We start from the raw sequence: 18,956 nt of genomic DNA on the forward strand, positions 1-18,956 counted from the left end.
TGGGGACACTTTTTTCAAGATAGGATTTCTCTGTAGCCTAGGCTGTCCTGGAACTCACTCTATAGACCAGGCTGGTCTTGAACTGACAGAGATCTGCTTGCCTCTGCCTCCCAAGTACTAGGATTAAAGGTATGTGCTACCACAACCTGGCTTTATACCTTTTTCTGAAAGAAAAAAAAAGTGTGTGTGTCTATGTATCTGTGTGTCTGTCTGTGTCTGTATGTCTGTGCCTGTGTGAACCTGTGTGTGTCTGTGTCAGTAAGCATGTGTGTATCTGTGTGAGTGAATGTGTGTGTGTGTGTGTGTGAGTGAATGTGTGTCTATCTGTTTGTGTGTCTGTGTGAACCTGTGTGTATGTCTGTGTGAGTGAGTGTGTGTGTGTGTGTGTGTGAGCCTATGTATGTGCATGTGCATCTGCATGTGGTGGGGTGTAAGTGTGTGTGCATGCACAAGAGCATGGGTGTTGAGTGAGATACATGATGTTGGGGATCGGACCCAGAGAGCCACTTGCTAGCTGAGCACTCTACCACTGCACTTCACCACCACCAGAAGAAAAGTGATTGCTGTTAAAACTGTACGACAGCTCTATCCTTAAGCCTGAACACTTGGCATTTGGCAACTGATCCTCTCCCTTGTTTCTTTCCCAGGATACAGGAAGGGTGTCACTGAGGTATCTGCTGTCTTTTTTATGCATGTAGATTTATGCAGGAGCGACATCAATCATGGTTACTCACTGGCTTCTGCAGGAAACCCAATCCATTCACTTCCTTGAAGGTTAACAGGCTGATGGCAAATCCTGAGGGGCTAGGTTCCATGATACGCAAAGTCGCCCCCTAAACCATGCTCAACCTTCCTAATGCTGCAACCCTTTAATATAGTTCCTCATGTTGTGGTGACCCCCCCCAAAGCATAGTGTTATTTTGTTGCTACTTCATAACTGCAGTTTTGTTAGTTATGAATCATAATGTAAATATCTGATATCTCAACCTGTGGGGGGCATGGCCCACAGGTTGAGAATGGCTGCCTTAAGCCTTCTGTCCCTCTGGGGCCTGGCCATCAGGAGCACCTTCCTTGTACCCTCTCCAGCATTAGCTTTTCTGGAAACTTTCCATTCTTCTTCCAGAATGTTCTCCAAGGTGAGTTTCTTTGCCAGGTGCCCTTCGCCCAAGCCCTATTGAGCAGAGCGACTGAGAAGGAGCCTTTATCTTATCTTATCCCAGGATGTAGTAAAAGGAGGCTCGAGAGCATCAAGCCACAGGCAATGAGGGTAGAAGGCTCGAGAGCATCAAGCCACAGGCAATGAGGGTCCTATTTTTAAAACTAGTTCCTCACTAAACTCTCTGTCCTGGCACTTCTCTCCTCCCCAAACCACCTCTGTTTTTTATACACAAATTAAAACATAAATTAGAACAATTTATAAAATAAAAAAGAGAATCATTAATAACATATTGGCTATACTCTTGATCCACGTGTAACAGTGAGTTTGGGGATAGACAGAACCGTGAAGGTTTAAGCCTCTTTTGGTTTGGCGTTCTTAGCAATGTCAAAGTTCAATGAATGACGAGGTTTTTTGGAAAGGCTGGTACTCCTTCGGATTTCAAATGCTTTTTTTCATTTTTGATTGTTTGCTTGCTAGTTTTATGTTAGTGAAGCAGTTTTGCCTTCGGCCACACAGGGCTTCAAATGCTTTTCATTCCACTCTTATGCTAATGGATGAGATGTTAATGTTAAAACAGGTGCTAAATAACTATTTACCTAATGAATGGAAGGATCTTCTCATTGTCCTTGGTAAATAATCCTTGAACCTAAAGTACGGCATGTCCTCACCTTTTCCCTTAGAAACAAAACCAAAGCCTGGTGTGGAAGTGGTGCAGGTGTGGTCTCTCAGCACCAGGGAGATAAAGGTGGGAAGAGCAGGAGTTAGGCTAGCCTGGTCTGAAACAAACAAGAAATAAAGGCTGGGGAGATGGCTCAGTAGATAGAGTTTGTTCCCAAAGCATTGAGGGGCAGAGTTCAATTCAGAACCATGGAACCTACATGAAGCCAGGTAGACCCAGTGGCCACCTATAATCCCAGGACATGATGGACGGAGCTGGGATCACCAAGGCAAGATGTCTCCATAGACTAGCTAACTGGCAAGCTTTGGGTTCAACTGAAAGACTCTGCCTCAGTCAAAGTGGAGGGTGGTGAAGGAAGACACCTGATATCAATTTCCAGCCTCCACAAGTGTGCACACACATACACACCTACACACATGTGAACACACATACATACATACATACATACATACATACCGCAAACACACATGCATGCAAATGGATGCTCAGACATTTTTAAAGAAATACAACCAGTTGCAGAAACAACAACAAAAAAAATGAAAAGGGAAAAGCGTTAATAATACAACAATTTCTCATAGTTAACCTACCTGGAAATACGAGATGATGTTTCCAACTCCCTCACCTAAAAATAAACCAAAACTGCAAATAACTGCCAGTTGCCCTTTCTCACTTTAGATATATCAGACTTTATTTAGTCATCCATTCACACACAGCCTCTTTAAAGAGTTTATTTCTTAAGTTAGTCAACTTAAGAAATAATTAGCCAGTTGGTGAATTTTAACAAAACCACCAAGCAGCTAAAAGACATGAAGCTACTAGAGCCATACATTCACAGATTAGGAACTGTTTTCCTCTTCCTCTCCTCTCCTCTCCTCTCCTCTCCTCTCCTCTCCTCTTTTCTTCTTCCCTCTCACCCCACTCCCAAGACAAGGGCCCTCTGTGTAGCCTGGCTGTCCTGGAACTCACTCTGTAGACCAGGCTGGCCTCAAACTCAGAAATCTGCCTGCCTCTGCCTCCTGAGCGCTGGGATTAAAAGATGTGCACCAATACCTCTCGGCAGGAACTACTTAAATAATAGAGTTGTGATGGATAAGCTTCCTTTTCAACTTGCCTGGATTTGAAATCACCTAGGAGATACACACACCTCTGAGGATGTCCTGGGGAGTGTTTTCAGAGAAGTTTAACTCAGTGTGGTGATTTGAATGAGAGAGCTAGCCCACATCATCTAAGACCTCGGACCACATCCTCTACAGCTGGCAGTGCACTTTGAGAGAGGTTTAGGAGATAAAGCCTCTTGAAAGATGTACACCACTGGGGGCAGACTTTGACACTGGAATCCTTGAATCACTTCAGCCACTTCCTGGTCACTGGTCCATTTATTCCACTATGCCTGCCAAGTACTGCCATGCTCCTGCACCGTGATGGACTCTTACCCTTCTGGAATCCCAAGACCAAATAAAGTCTATAAGCAAGCTTGGTCGTGGTATTTCATCACAGCAACAGGAAGGTAAATAATACACTGAGAATGGAAGACCCAGCCTGTATGGAGGTGGCACTTTCACAAGGCTTTGATAGGACCTGAATAAAACGGCGACAGTGAGTGAGGCACCAGTGTGCATCGCGCCTGCGCTCTTCTGCTTCCTGGCTGTGGATGCATGTGACAGCCGCCTCACGCTCCTCCTGCCACACCTTCTTTGTCACGAAGGACTGTTCCCTCAAACCATGAGCCAAAATGAACTTTTTATTCTTTGAGTTGGCTTTAATTGGGTATTTATCATAGCAACAAGAAAATCACCTAGTACAGGCAAGATGCTCTCAGATTTAGAAAAATTAAATAATTTCAAGTTTTACATAAAACCCAGCACTGAGTACTTCAGCCAGCATCATCAATGATAATCTTCCCACTCCAGCTACTTCAAAGGAAACTCTTGAATGAATGTCAATTATCAAGTAAGATTAAAATGCAGCTTGTGAGCTGCTGCGTTTGATCCCTTAACACTGCAAAAATAAACAAAATAAGATAAAACTCAGCTACCAATACTGTTCTCTGAGTGATCTGAGGTTGCCTTTATATGAAATCATCCAACAGCCAGGAAGCCTGAGTCACCTTGACAATGCAAAGTCAGAGGGAGTCAGTAAGATAATTTAGGAAGTAGTCTTCTAGGAAGAGGAAGGATTTGGAAAAAGTTCTCCAAAAAAGAACAGTATAATGGAAACAACCAAAAAATACAACCAAGAAATGAAAGATAAAGTTCTGCGCAAAGCTTGTGATCCCCTGGAGTGTTCTACACCCTATGTCGTCACCACAATGCTCTTCTGAAGGCTTTAGAAGACAGGAAGCACACAGCCTGTGCTGTAAAACTCCAGGACGCCATTATTCCTTGACTCTTTCCTAATTTTGTTCTTTCCTGAAACACAAATTTGTCTTCGAGATAATAACCATGCATTAAAATTACATCAAACAACTATCTTAGGATTAAATCAGATCGAAGAATGTACTTTCTTTGGGAAATTTTATTAAATCCAGTTTCTCTAATGAGAGCCTTAAATAGAAATGACCTTAAATCAAATTTATCTTGCATGAAGAGTCTACTAGTAAAAACAGGGTCATTCCTGTAAGTAGGATATTTATTATACATTCTTTAAAAATCATTTTCATACCTATGACATGGCATTCTTTCATTAATATCCAAATGTTCCTATAAAATACATTTATATAGTAAAAAGTTAAACCAATCAACTTCAAAATAACACTCTGGGAGTTGGGGGCTGTATCTCAGAGGGTAAAATGCTTGACTAGTACCCATGAAACCTTGGCTTGGCATCCAGCATCCCATAAAACTGGGTGTGGTAGTTCTTGCCTATAACCTCATTACTCATTGGTGCAAGCAGGAGGATCAGAAGTCCAGGGTCATCCTGAGCTACATGGAGAGCTGGAAGCCCCCTGGAGACACACGAGACCTTGCCTCAAAAAAGCTTTTATGGTAATAAAAGCTTTTTCTGTAGAGGAATAATTAACCAATGCTCAGAGACAACGTTAAAGCTTATCCTTAAAGGTAGAAATGAAATTTTCTGAAACTGAGACTTGACTTTTTCTCTTTCCTGTTAGTAAGAATAAAAACATTTGTGGGGAGCTGGCAATCTGCCCTCCCAGGTACAATCAGTAGGACGGTGGGTTGAGGCAACCTTTCTAGAGAGCCATTTGGCCGCATGTATTAAACTTTAACACATGAATCTTACTTTTAAATTTAAATAACGCAACCTTTGATTTTTTTCCAGTGCCATTTACAAACTTCTCCTGTGGTTTCCACACACCTGATTGGCAACGATCGTTGGTATATTTGTAAACAGCCGAAAGCCAGAAGAAAGTTCCGTTAAGGATCTGGGCCTCTGGTATGTTTCGGTACATGTGTGTTTGTGTCCTTCGAGGATGAGATAAAATGGGTTCTGAGAGATGCTGGCTGTACACACGTGTGGTGTGAATGTATAGTTTGTAAAATAACTATTTTACCAAAAAACCAGAGAATGGGAAGCATGCTCTTTCTTTGTATATCATTCTGCTCTGAATTACTTCTTTTAGTTCCGTTGTTGTTCTCATTTCTTTGTTAACTCGCATTGTTTGTTGTTACAAGCACATCGTATTATTTTTGTGACAATTTACAGCCAATACGGAAAATCCTTTTAACTGCATCCAGTATTTTTCTTCCAGCGAGTACCCAGATCTTCAGGACACCATAATATGATGTGCTTGCTTTTACAAGAGCACAAGAAAAAGCTTGCAGATCTGGTCAGCTCCTGAGCTCCTGTTTTGCCTGGTGGCACCTTGGGTGGAGAGTCACTCTCCAGCACTAGACAGACACGGGGATGAAGGCATCCGAAAGGGTGGAGATGTTTGAGGAAAGTGACATCACCATGTTTGAGGGCCCAAGTGGCTTTACGATAAAATAAAGTTAATGAGTTTTTATAAACTAATTTGAAAAAGTCATAATTACATGCAGTACTTTCTCATTTCACTTGTCTCCTGCTGTAGCCATTGGTGATAGAAAGGTGAAGGCAGAGAATGGAAGAAAACATGATTGTGCCCCCCCCCTTTCTTTTTAAAATCACATTTATTTGTGTTTTCTGGAGTGGTGGTACAAATGGGGGTCAGAGGACAACTCCTAGGTGTCAGTTATCTCCCACCGTGTGGCTCCTGGCCTTGAGCTGAGCAGCCTCAGTCGCAAGAAGCGTCTCACTGGCCCCAGCTCAGACCCTGAAGCTTTCTCCTACCAGGATTCCAGTTCTAAAAGACTCCCCTAATTCTAAAGAGAAGAACATAGATCAGAAGGACTTCACCTCATTTCATGTCGGTCATACACTGGGAAAAGGGGAAATAGTCATAGTGCCCGAGCATGGCTTAGGCAGACTAAGAAAGTATCAGAAATACACTGATTTCTGCATTTTCTGCTATTGGACTCGATATGCAGAAAGAAAAACAAACTAGAAGGGCAGAAACTGAGTGCTTAATAGCTATTTTAATTTATCCCTCTTCTTTCCCTGTTTGATCAAATTCTCCTGCACACTCTTTTGCAGATTAAAGTTTATTTTCACAGGCAATACCTTGGTTGAAGCTGCTTTTCAATCAGAGGAGGATGGATTAAACTGCCCTCCTCCTAATTGCTTCGTGAAGCCTTGCCTTCCCTGTATCTCACTATAGTTTCTTAAGAAATGAGGCACTTATGTATCCCGAGGGCTTAAACAGCGCTTTCTGAGTCGGAGGGGAAAGGAGGGCGCCTGCTGCATTAATCATTGAGTCCCATCAATCAGGCCTCCAATCCAGCTCCCAATCCACGCAGGAGAGGAGTACCTGGGGATGTCTCCCTCTCTGCAAGCTGTCATGGAGGTTTGCAAAAATAGATGTTTACATGCAAACAAAGTTATTTTAATGTAACATAATGCTTGGGCATACGGTGTATAATATCCTACAAAATATCATACCAGTTCCTTAGCCAGACTATTTGCTTCCTGCCTACTCCCAACTTTTCTGCTTATTGGCGGCAAGCATGAATGTTTTAAGGGACAATTTGGTTCCAGACCCATTTTCAGAGATGATAATAGGCTCGGTGACTAAGAGTACTTGCAGCTCTTCCAGAAGACCCAGGTTCAATTCCCAGCACCCACAATAAATCCAGTTTCCTGATTCCAGTTCCCAAAGGGTCTCCTGCCTTCTTACCAGGCATGCAAGTAGTGCACAGACGTACATACATGCAAAACATAAGATAATTTTTTTAAAATTGAAGAGAAAGGACATAAAGGGACAGCATGGTCTCTGTCACATAACCAACATGTTCATTCATGGATAGTTCAATGAATAAATTGTGGTGCTTTGACACAATGAAACACTTATAGAATTATAAGAACAGCCGTGGGACTCTACAGTTATTAACACAAAAGATGCAGGGTGTTTTCAATAGCAGAAGCCGTTCGTGAAAGTGCTTTGTAATGTTGTCTCCCATCTCCTGTTTAATCATCTACTCAAGTGTTTCATGGTGCGGGGCGTGGTGGCGCATGCCTTTAATCCCAACACTTGGGAGGCAGAGGCAGGCAGATTTCTGAGTTCGAGGCCAGCCTGGTCTACAGAGTGAGTTCCAGGACAGCCAGGGCTATACAGAGAAACCCTGCCTCAAAAAAAAATGTTTTATGGTAATCTTTTTTTTCTTTTTGTGTATGTGTGTAAACCTAGGCATGTTTGCATGTGTGTAGGGTGCACAGGCATGTGTAGGTCCATTGCCTGTGTTTGTGAGACCCAGTGCTGATGGCAGTGAGAAATCTTCCTTGATCACTTTCTACCCTGCATAGAGAGAGGCAAGGTCTCTTGCACAACCTGAAGCTCCAGGTTCAGTTAGCCTGTGCTAGCCCACTCACTCCAGGGATTCCTATCTCCAAATCCACCTTCAGCATGCTGGGATAGCAGATGGCCACCATGCCCACCCAGCTTTTATGTGGGTACTAGGGATTTGAACTCTGGTCGTCCCTCTTGCACAGCAAGCTCTTTACCCACTGAGCCATTTCTCTAGCCCTCCTGTCACCGTGAAGTGTCAATGTTAGTTTCCAAAATGATAGTCTTTCTAAAATATCTTTTTAGTATTTGAATTTCTGGCCACACTGCATTATGATATAAAATAGGCTGTGGGTGATGTGTAAAATGCCCAGCATTTGGGGGACTGAATGATTTATTTGAGTCTACCTGCCTCTGTTATTTTTGAGACAATGTTGGGTACATGCAAATTCAGGATTGTTATAATTTCTTAGCAATTGTTATAATAATTATTATTAACATTACCATTAGTGTGTGCGTGCATATGTGTGAGTGTGCGCGTGTGTGTGTGTGTATGTGTGTGTGTGTGTGTGTAGTGCTGCACAGAGGGCAGAGGACAGCTTATGGGAACTGGCTCTCTCCTTCTATTCATGGCTCTCAGAGACTGATTTCAGGTGCTCAAGATTATACAGCCACTCTTTTTTTCTTTTTCTTTCTTTCTTTTTTAAATTTGATGACGACCCTCTTATGCTGATGTTGGTGCCTAAAGTATATTAAACATAATTGATATGCCACCACCTTTACCAGCTTAGCATTTATCTGGCTTTTATTTCCCATAGTTCTTTCTCCTGCAGATGTGAAGGTTCACGAAATGGCTCTATCGCAGTTCAGGTGATCTCTATTTTGAAGCAGATGGGCTCGTTTGCATTTGTTACAACTGCTAATTTTGTATTTATTTCCAACATCTTAGTTTATGTTTTCTATTTGCCTTTTTTATCTTTAAATTACACTCACTTTTGTATGTGTGCAGGTGCGTGTGCACATGTGTGTGGGGAGCCACAACCATGGCTGGAACACAAGGGAGTCGCTCCGCTCCTTCCTCACCAGTGGGATGCAGCCGGACCCGCTAATGATTATTTTCACGATCTTGTTTATCCTCTTTTGATCTCAGAGCTATCATTTGGAATCGGATCTTCCAACTCGGGTGGATCAGCCCAGGCTCCGGAGGAAGCAACAGCTTCAGAGGGGCTTTAGGTACTGGGTCCCAGTGTCCCAGCGACACTCTCCTTTCTGCGGACTCTGTGGAACATGAATGTTATCCCCAGGAGGAGAGTCCAGCCAATTTGTGGCTCCACTCCCAGCTCAAGAGCCATGTAACTTGGCTACACAACTCCCTTGGCACACCCCGCTGCCAAGAACAGCCCTGGCAAGGTAGGTCTGAGTGAAACATGGGGTGTGGTTTAAAAAAAAATGCAGTTGGCCTGACTGACTTGCTGTGACGGTGACTTCAAAAGGCTGGAGCGATCTGTGGACTCAGCGCCATCAGCAGTAATGAGTTGAGAAGCTAAAATAAACTTTTCTCAAACATAGCTGATACAACAACAACAATCTCCCCCCCCCACCACCACCAAAAAAATAAAACAATTTAACCATATTAGAAGAAAACTGTTTATTTAAAAGACTGACCTGTCTTTCTAGCTTAGTTCTGCTATTTTAAAGCTGTGGTCATAGTAAGGGTGGTGGTTTCAAAGAGCATGTGCCTAAAAAGTGTAAGGAGTACCATGAACTACGGGGAGGCTTGTTAACTCTAATTAAAATAAAAAATAAAAATTAGACCAGGCACAGTGGTACATGTCTTTAATCCTGGCACTGAAGAGGCAGAGGCAGGTGGATCTCTGTGTGTTCAAGACCAGTTTGGTCTTTTGTTTGTTTGTTTGTTTTTTGAGACAGGGTTTCTCTGTGTAGCCCTGGCTGTCCTGGAACTCACTCTGTAGACCAGGCTGGCCTCGAACTTAGAAATCTGCCTGCCTCTGCCTCCCACCGTTTGGTACTTATAATGAGTTCTAGGAAAGTGAGGAGTACAGAGTGAGACCCTGACTCTAAATTAATTAATTAATTAATTAATTAATTAAAAATAAAGTTACATTATTGAGTTTTGTGAGATTTTATAACATTTAACTGTAATTGAAGTTAGTATTTGTTATAGTGCCTATTTGTATGCTAACTGAGCCTAACCTTTGTGCCTGACTTCCTATTAGAGTGTGCGTGGATTATTACTTTAGGAAGGTACTGCCACTTTAGACTACTTTAGATTACACAAAAGTTGTAGCCACCCTTTTTGTTCTGTTTCTTTTTGCTTGTTTGTTTGACAAACTTCTGTTACTTCTGTTTGCTTGTTTTGACTCACAGCCGTCCCCCCACAACTCCCCCCCACACCTGCTTGGCCTCTCAGCCCTAGATTCCAGGCAGGCCTTGGGTACCTGGGCTTTTCCTACAGTGGTGGGCTTCAAGCAGGTCTTCACACTTCCAGAGGAAGCATTTAACTGACCGAGCCATCCCAGATCTTTGTGATTCTTTCCTTTTCTTTTCTGTGTTCAGTTTTGGTTTTGAGGCAAAGTATCTCACTGTCCTGGAACTCTCTGTGTGAGCTAGGCTGGCCGGCCTGTGAGCTGAGGGGTCTGCCTGCCTCCTGCCTCCCTCTCTCCAGTGCTGATATTAAAACCCGGGATGCCACACCAAGTGGGTCCTGAGGATACACAACTTGAATCCTTAGGTTTTCCAGGCATGGCTTTACTAACTGAGCCATCTCCCTGGCCTCAGAAAATAATATCTTTTTTAAATTATCAAAGTTATAAAGAATAATAAAGATCCAGACATGGCAAGGCACACCTGTAATCAGGGAGGTGCAGGCAAAAGTTCAGGGCCAAGGAAGAGAGAGGGAGGAGATCTCCGTGAATCTGAGGCTATCATGGTCCACAGAGTGAATTTCAGGTCAGCCAGAGGTATAAGTAAAATCAAGTTTTTCTTCCCAACCACTTAACTCCCAGAAATGAAGACTCAATAACTGTTTACTTATAAATGTGTATGCCATAAGTTTTGGCTTACTCTCCAACTAACTCTGAACTTATTATCCTCTAATTCTAACCTAGGTTCAGCTACATGGCTGGTTCCCTCTCCTTATCTTCTTACACCCATCTCCTTGGCAACCCCCAAAACCTCCCATGTTCCTCTATCCCAGAATTCTCTCTATCCCTGCTGGATGTCCCACCTCCTATTTCCTGCCTCAGCTCATTGGCTGTAAGCTTTATTTATTGGCAGGTGATGCTTGTAAGAGAGTCTCTCTACAATCCTTCACTACATAGCATGTTCGAGACCAGCCTTTGGGCTGATCCTACATAAGATCCTATCTTAAAAGAGAGGTGGTGGGGGAGAGGGAGGGGAAGAAAAATGAACAAAAGAACAACAGAAGAGCCTGAAACTCATTATTTCTGCACCAGCATCCTCACATCACGTGGAAGAAGATGGTGAAGCTTGTGAATCATTACTTTTAACTCCCAGTCTTCACATCATCCTGGATCCACCATCGCTGGTTATTGTGGCTTTGACACTACGGAGGTCTCACACAGCAGCCTTGCTATGCATGGTGTTAACTGATGCATCATTTCGTAGATGCTGTGTACGTTTTCTGATTGCTGCTGCCACCCAGATTGCAATCCTAAGTTTCCCTTATGTTGTTTGGCATGGCTATAATTTATTCATCCTCCTTGCTAAATAGTATTCCATCGCCTGTCTTTTACTGTTCTGTCAGTGGACACTGACCAGCTTCTAGCTCTTTCCCGGGAGCTATAGTGCTGCTCTGAGCATTTCTGCTGAGTGCCTTTTGGAACAGGCTGTCTTCTCTAGAGTTTAAATCTAAGAGTGAAATTGCTAGGCCATCATATTCACGAAGCAAAATTGTCCTCCAAAAAGATTGAGCTAACCAACAGGGTATGAGGGATGGTCTTGCTCTGCACAAAGTATTTTGCCAGTTCTGAGAATTCATTGTAGGATTTCACACACCTATGGAGCTGTTTGTGTTTCCATGAAACACCTCTTTTGAAAAAAGTGACTTGTCGTCATCTTATTGATATGTAATAACTCTTTATATGTGCAGGATACAAATACCTTGGCAACTGATTTGCTTGGTTTGTGACATTGGAGATTGAATATAGGGTGCATTCTGGGCGAATGGCTTCCTACAAACTATGTCCCCAGCCCTCTTTTTACTTATTGTTTTGACACAGTCTCAGGTTGGCTGTGAACACACTTTGTAATTCAGTGTATTAGTTAGGGTTCTCTAGAGGAACAGAACTGACAGAATAAACTATACAAATCAGAATTCTTTGTTGACTGTGGTCCAGCTAATCCAACAATCTATGTAAGCCCTATCAATGGAAGCTCCAAGAATTCAGTAGTGTTCAGCCCATGAGGCTGATGTCTCAATTGGTCTTCAATATTCATCAGAATGCCGAAGAAGTAGGCTCTAATGCAAGTGAAGGGATGGACTTGCCAGCCTGAGTGAGGGCAAGCAAGCAAAGGGCAAGCTTCCTTCTTCTACATTCTCTGTATAAGCTGCCAGAGGAAGGTGTGGCCCACCTCAAAAGATCTGCTTCCTCTTCCTATCTCAGAAGAGTTTGGATTAAAAGCAGGTCTTTCCACTTCAAATGGTTTCATTAAGAGAAGAAAACCCCTTACAGGTGTGTTCAGCATTTAGGTGTTAGTTAATTCTCAATGTAGTCAAGTCGATAACCAGAAAATAGCTATTACCTTCAGGTAGGCCCCTTCAACTTGTGTTTTCCTGATCTAGCTCTAAAGTGGATGAATCTCTGCTCCTAGGCTCTTGTTATCCACATCTTGTTTTATTTTCATATGTCTCTGGGTGTGCGTGTCTGTCTGTCTGTCTGTGTCAGTGTGTCTGTGAATGTGTAGACCATAGACTGACCTTAGAATACCTTGCTCAATAGTGTTTCCACCTTACTTTCTGGAAATGGGCTCCCAGTGAACCTGACATTTGCTGTTTGTGCTAGACTAACTGGCTGATAGTCTGATCCCCTAGGACCTGCCTGTCTCTGCCTCCCAGTATCGGACTTCTCAATCCTGGTCACGAGCTCCAGCTTTTCTGGGGGTGCTGGGGATCCAGACCCAAGCCCTTATACTCGCATAGCAATCACCCTACCCACTGGGCCAGCTCTTCTGCTCCCAGCTTTTCAAAGGAAGCGGATCTCTGCTTCCATGCTGGGTCTAGCCACTCTTTTCCCATTGCGTCTCTTGGAAAGTAAAGGTCGTTGTCTTAGTGCAGTCTAATTTGTAAAGTTTTCCTCCGTAGATTTCACTTTTTATTTATTGTTGGAGAAATGTTACACGTCTCTCATGTCAGACTCCTGTTTCCCAAACTGACTATAAAATCATTTTAAACGGTTCAACAGGTACAGGTGTTTGCTACCAAGTCTTATGGCTTGAGTTTTATCCCAGGAACCCAGCTGTTAGAAGGAGAAAACCAGCTCTAAAGAAAACCAGCAAACTGTCCTCTGGCCTCCATGTGTAACACGGTCCATGCACCCCCTGCCCTGCATACACACCACACACAAGCATATGCAGAATAAAAAAAAATTAAGATATATTTTTTAAAAAAACAAGAGAGAATTATGCAATAAAACTAAAAAATCTTAAAATAGCCATTTTTTTAAAAAGAAAAATATCCTAATTTTACAATCAACCATCTTGCTTTAGCTCTCTTGTTCTAGTAATTTCTCTATGGATAATATTAAGGTTTTTTTTTTTTTCATAAAACAACCACACACTTTATAAACTTTGAAACTTTGCTTCTAAAGTGACTACTAGGCAGATGTTGAATCGTTGGCCATAGCAGGGCACACTCACATCCCTGGTACTCAGGAACTGAAAGTTTGAGGCTAGCCTGGGCTACACAGCAAGTTCACATCCAGCCTGTATAAGGAGAGACCCTGTCTCAACACAATAACCATTTTTGGAACCTCTCAGGTGCTTTCCACATCTTTTAGCCTTTTATATTTCTGTCTGGTCATCTTTGGGTCCTTTTATAATAGACTATTCTACTGGTCAATCTAACTGTTCGTTGAATTAGTCCCTCATTCCCAGGAGCCCAGGTGGCTCTTGTTTCAAATCTTGGAGTCTTCAGTTCATGCTGTCCTTCTGTTCCAGAATTGTTTCAAGCCACACCCACTTCGTAAATGTAACATTCATAGATCTGACTTTCCAGAAGAGGGCTAAACTATTTGCTACTGATAGATCCATTCCTTCACCTGTGTACTCACGTGTGATGTTGACAGGCTCCGGCCAACAGTTCCAATCCAGTGGCACAATGAACCTGGAAAGAAATGAGTAGGAGGGAGATTGACAAAGAAGGGAACTGAGGGGGGAGGGGGAGGGCTGAGGGGGGAGGGGGAGGGGGAGGGGAGGGGGAGGTCTTCAGAGTGCCTTACGCCCAGCCTTGGAACTGTGGAAGAACTAAGTCCATTCAAAAGAAAAAGAAAGACATTAAGCCAGGTCCCTACAGACTTGCCCAACACCAAGACTGTACCCAACAGCACCTTATATTTGAATGTAAAAATGGCTGAATGAGAAATGTCCCCCACAGGCTTCCATCTTTAAACACTCAGTACCCAGTTGGTGGTGCTGTCTGAGGAATCCATGGAATTTTTAGGAGGCATGGCCTTTCTGGAGGACACATGTCACTGTGGATGGGCGTTGAGAGTTTGTGACCTTGCCCAGATTCTGGTTTGCATTTTCTGCTTTGTGTCTGAAGATATGATCCGTCAGTTTCCTGCTCCGGCCCCTATGCCTGCCGATTGCTCACTTGTCTTTCTGCTTCAGTGTACTCTCCTCTCTCTTAGGAAACTCTTCTTTGTCATAACTTGCCTTTGGTCACAGTTGACCACAGCAACAGAAAATGAACTAATACGGATGGCAAAGTACATATCTGGAAAATATATCTCAACTCAGCAATGATTATTCTATATTAAAACTAACCATGGTAGCCAGGAGTGGCATTACACACCTGTGATTCCAGTACTGGAGAGGTTGGGACAGGAAGATGCCAGAAGTTCAAGGCCAGTCTGGGCTATATAGTAAGATCCTGTGTATTCTTGTACAGAGAGTGAGAACCAGTCTTTATAAAGGAGGAAGTTAATATTAATAACTTTATTTCTTTGGAATGTTTATAAAATAGTAGGATAATGCTCCTTCCAGAAGCCAGCGCAGATGTGGGGTGCCTTCCGGAGTGATTGGGGGAAGGGCTCCAAGGGGCACTCAAAACGACACAGACTGTTACCGTTGCTCTATGCTGCCCACCGGAAATTGATGGGAAGACCCTGTTCTTGGGGAGACCCACAGTTGTGTTCCAGAACTTGGAGAAATCAAGTTTGGGCTGATTGTGAAAGCTCCTCCATGCTGGTTAGCTTTTATCAGACAGGTAGGGGGCTATGTGGGCTGATATGGGAATAGTTGTGGGCAGCTGTGAACCCTGAGACCCTACATTAATGACAGCTTAGCAAAATATGCCCATGGTGGCAACAGTGGTAGGAACATTATAGGTGTTAAACCATTGCTTTTAGATGTGAGGCTCCACTCCACAGTGGGGAACTCATATGTGATACCATAAATCTGGCCAAGGAACCCACGGCTGAGAGCTCACAGACTTTAGAGGTTAAGTTACCACCTTTATTTTGCTAAATGAGCGAAGTATCCAACTGTCTTATAGATGTGTTTGTCTATACCCACAGATGAGTGTGGCTCTCCATCCTCACCAGGGACGCGCCTGTGTGTGTTAGTTAGCTAGCTGGTCGTTAGTTTAGAGACTCACAACTCAACAAAGTACAGCTCAACCATAGATGGACCGTCACGTCACTCTCACACCTCCTCCAGGAAAGGTTCAGGAAAGAAGGTCAGAGGGAGTGGAAGGATTGTGAGCGCAGAGGTTAGGGAGGATGGGAGCCTTCTGGACAGCTCAGGGCTGTCTGCCTCAGGAACTAGCTACAGCTGCAGGTACAAGATCAGACTGGGCAACATTCTAGTATTAGTAGGGGAAGGCCACAGACCCCCACTTCTAGCTAAGAAGCTCCGGATAGCTGCTTCTTTTGCTCCTATGGTCAAGTTGGTTTTCTTTAGTGATGTAGTCTCTGGTGGGTTGATAATGTTCCAGTGAATGGTCCTATACTCATGTGTGCATGGGTTATCACTAATGGGTTATTTTTTTTTTTAAGGAAATTAGGTTGGGAAGGGAACAAGAGGGGCTGGAAAGGGGGGAGCAGAATGGATATAACAGGAAGTAGCGTGTCCATGAAATGCTTGAAGAATGAGCAAATTTATATAAAATGTATTATCTGGTCCTTAGCTGAGCTTCAAGCAAGAAATCAGAGCAAATAAATGCCAAGGAAGGCAAAGGACAGGACAGGTGGGCCTGAGAAATGACACAAAACAAAACACACCGGCTGGAACAGGGCCTGCTTCTAGGAACAGCAGGGAGAAAAGTTGTTGCAGGAGAGAGGGAAATTACTCAAGGAACTTCAGCTACAAGGAGAGAGAGTCACTAGTGGCCCAACTGGTCCTTTTACCTCTTCTGGTTGATGGGGAAACTGAAGGCCCTACCAGCAGGTACCATTTAGGTCAGAGGCTGCTGTAGGTCCTTTACAGTCTCTTCCCCAGCTCATACCCCAGTCCCTCCACATACATTTGACAGACATGGGCTAATCTGAACAGACATCCTATTACTGATTATAATAAGCAGGAGTTAGGTTATAGTTACAGAATGTTGCCATTTAGAAATCCATATAGATTTCCAAGAGAGTGAAGCAGATAAAAAGGCAAGGAAAAAAGATGATAGAAAGTAGGGTTTTTTTCTCTCTCTCTCTTCTTTTCTTTTTTTCTTTCTAGAATTTCAAAAGGAGGTCATTGGGAATCACAGATGAAAAAGTTTTTGGCAGCCACAGAAGGTTAGAAGTCAGCGTGTGGAGGGATTTGGAGATAAAATATGAACAAGTAGAACGGTTAGCCAAGGAATTTGTCCACAGAAGGTCAGGGGAAAAAATAGTCATTGAAAAGGCTAAAGAGTCTTCCTCTTTCCCAGTTCACCTTGGGCAGAAAATTCTGACTTCCACGAATTATCTCAGGTTAGTAAAACGGTCTAATTACTTGACAATAAGTATATCAAAGGATACATTGTAATTTGCAACACTGTGTTTCTTCAGGAGTTAGTATTCTCTAGAAAGTGTCCCCACCGCTCCCTGTTTTTCCAGCCTTCCCTCTTTCCCTGGATCCTGTCTCTCTTTCCCCTCCCCCCAACTCTCTCCTTCCCTTCTGTTCCCTGGGTTACCATTTGGGTAAGATAAACTTTTATCTCTATTTCAGCCATCAGTCCTTGCAATTCCTGTAACTGCCCTCAAAGGAACCATAACCACGCCCCCTACACTCTCCACCCTGTCTCTTTTGCCCTAGTGCTGGTATTGCTCTGTGGAGGAGTTATGACACATCACACACTGTCCTATGTAGCCATGGAATCTAAGAATTCACCTGGGCCCCCATATTGTCTCTGTGCCTTGCTTCCATAACCACAGATCAGCAAACACACAGTGCAGAGCAACAACCAGATTAAGAAATAGGCTGATGCCAGGAATTAAAAGCGTGGGTACATGCCTTTAATCCCAGCATCAGGGAAACAGAGGCAGGCAGATCTCTGAGTTCAAGGCCAGGCTGGTCTACAGAGTGAGTTCTAAGACAGCTAGGGCTGTACAGAGAAACACTGTCTTTTTTTTTTTTTTTTTTTTTTTTTTTTTTTGAGACAGGGTTTCTCTGTATAACCCTGGCTGTCCTGGAACTCACTTTGTAGACCAGGCTGGCCTCAAACTCAGAAATCCGCCTGGATCTGCCTCCCAAGTGCTAGGATTGAAGGTGTGTGCCACCACCACCTGGCAGAAACACTGTCTTAAAAAAAAAACAGTATTTTTATTATCCCTTATTACCCTCCCCTTCCTTTCTTCCATGTGCTGTGTATTCTCAAGTGTGAGCTGTGTGTACTTGAGTGTGCAGGCATACAGAGGCTAGAGCAGAATACAAGGCCTCTCTGCCTCTCTGCCTTGCTGCCCTCTTGCTTTGAGATGGGGTTTCTCATCATTTCACCTATGATGGCCATCCAGGGAGTCCTGGGGAACTGTCAGTCTCTGTCTCCAAGTGCCAGGGTCATACGCTTTACTCTCTACATGGCTGCTGGGGATTTGAACTTGAGTCCTCATGCTTTCACCGCAGTCACTTTAACCCACTGAGCCCTTTGTCTACCATTCCTACCTTCTGCCCACACATATCTAGGAATGCTGGGAAAGAGAATATTTATTTATTTATTTATTTATATCAGGAATGAACCCACAGCATCAGGCTTACTGGGTACACATTCTACCCTTGAGCTACCACCTCAGCCCTAGGACATAGATTCATAGTGAGTTACATAGCTGAGAGAAGTATCTGATGATCCTTGTTGAAAGAGCAATTTTATCTTAACCAGGGCTTAAGTCTCTTGGAGAGAAGAATAAACTCATATATCTTTAGTGGGGAATTTTTAATCATGTTGCAAGAAAGGATGTTTGGGGTTGTTTATAGTATATCTGTTTTTCTGAAATCTTACAACAGAAAGGACATTTGGAAATTAATTCTCTATTTAATTCCAAGCTATATGTTACATGATTTACAGAGCCTCTCATTTATCATATGAATTAAATAGCATTGAGCCATCTTTTCTACCTCTTTTTTATCCTTTCTTCCTTCCTTTGTCTATTTGAAACAGAGGTCTCATGTAGCCCAAGCTAGCCTTGAACTTCTTGTTTGTTTTGTTTGTTTGTTTGTTTTTCTTTTCTTTTTTCTTTCTTTTTTTTTTTTTTTGAGGGGGAGGGTTCGAGACAGGGCTTCTCTGTATAGCCCTGACTGTCCTGGAACTCACTCTGTAGACCAGGCTGGCCTCAAACTCAGAAATCCACCTGCCTCTGCCTCCCAAGTACTGGGATTAAAGGCGTGCACCACCACGCCCAGGCTAGCTGAGGCTGACCTTGAATGTGTGCATCCACTTCCTGCTGAAATCGTAGGGATGCACCAGCACTCTGGGTTTACTCAGTGCTGAGGATCAAGCCCAAGCTTTCCTGTATGCTAGGCACACCCCAGGCTAGTAGTTCCCGTTTTAAACATCCAGGTACTCAGACTGCAAGGACCAGTGAAGCTGTCCAAACCTGCACACTGAACACAAGGAGCTGGGCTAGGAATCC

Source organism: Mus caroli, chromosome 17, assembly GCF_900094665.2.
Source record: "Mus caroli chromosome 17, CAROLI_EIJ_v1.1, whole genome shotgun sequence".
NCBI classification, from domain to species: Eukaryota; Metazoa; Chordata; class Mammalia; order Rodentia; family Muridae; genus Mus; species Mus caroli.